The 960-nt window shown below is 41.4% G+C and overlaps 1 non-coding gene across 1 annotated transcript; it reads left to right on the forward strand.

The window, feature by feature from the left end:
• Nucleotides 1–602: 602 nt before the first annotated feature.
• LOC131252452 (small nucleolar RNA snoR114) lies at nucleotides 603–688 on the forward strand. The gene has a single exon (XR_009174472.1). It is a non-coding gene; the product is annotated as a small nucleolar RNA snoR114 (small nucleolar RNA).
• Nucleotides 689–960: the final 272 nt, after the last annotated feature.

Consider the following 960-nt stretch of genomic DNA (forward strand, 5'->3'; position numbering starts at 1 on the left):
GTTGCTTTTGATTTACAATTCAGTTCCACATGCTTGCCAATTAAGTTTAGGTCGCTCATTCACACTAGTTTCCAACCATCTATCATCATGGACCCATTCAATTAAGTTGAGATACACTACTATGAGTTGCTTCAAGGAACTTCCTGAAGTAATATCCCATCCATACACGTGGAAAACAAGTATGCTGATGGGAGAGTTGCTTTAGTAGGCCACCATGACTATGCAATGAGCCAAAAATCTTAAGTCTACCACTCTGACTAGTTGTTGTGAGTTTGCCCGTGGGATGTGGACTGATGCTCATTTAACTGGGTTTTTCTCAGATCATTGATAATGATCATGTTCTAAGGATAGATCCTAGCCGTAGAATCAAAGGGTTAGGATTGCTTGATTAAGTTAGAAGGGTTCTTGGGAAAGGTCAATCCATGATTGACCAACGGTCTTGATCGCTGAAATGCACCGCATGTGTAGAAACAGACAGGCAAAGAAGAAAACTCTGCCATTCCTGTTATTATCTCATCATCTGCTTCCCATGTTTGTCCCACATCGTTTGGCTTGTTCTATCATGAACTCTTTGAATTTTCTCATCCACTGATAGAAGACATGGGCGGTGAGGATTCTTTGCGCAGTTGTGATGATGGGTGTTATCACAGCCGTCTGATATCCTGACGAAACCAGCGCAACTGAGCTCATTTTTGCAACCATCCATCGGATGGGTCCCATTAGTTACACGATACAATAGTGTCATTGACCGTTAAAAACTGTGGGCCATAAAAGTTTTGGGATGAAGCTGATTTTTGTTTTATTTTTACATTCATCCGGGTATATGTGACATTATCAACAGATTAGATGGCATGGCGTATAAACATTGGCGAAACCGTGGGCCTTTGCAAGTTTTCAATGGTGGGCATTCAATCATCATTGTTTCCTATAGTATGGTGCACCTGAGATTTGAATCTCCTG

Source organism: Magnolia sinica, chromosome 7, assembly GCF_029962835.1.
Source record: "Magnolia sinica isolate HGM2019 chromosome 7, MsV1, whole genome shotgun sequence".
In the NCBI taxonomy this organism is placed as follows: Eukaryota; Viridiplantae; Streptophyta; class Magnoliopsida; order Magnoliales; family Magnoliaceae; genus Magnolia; species Magnolia sinica.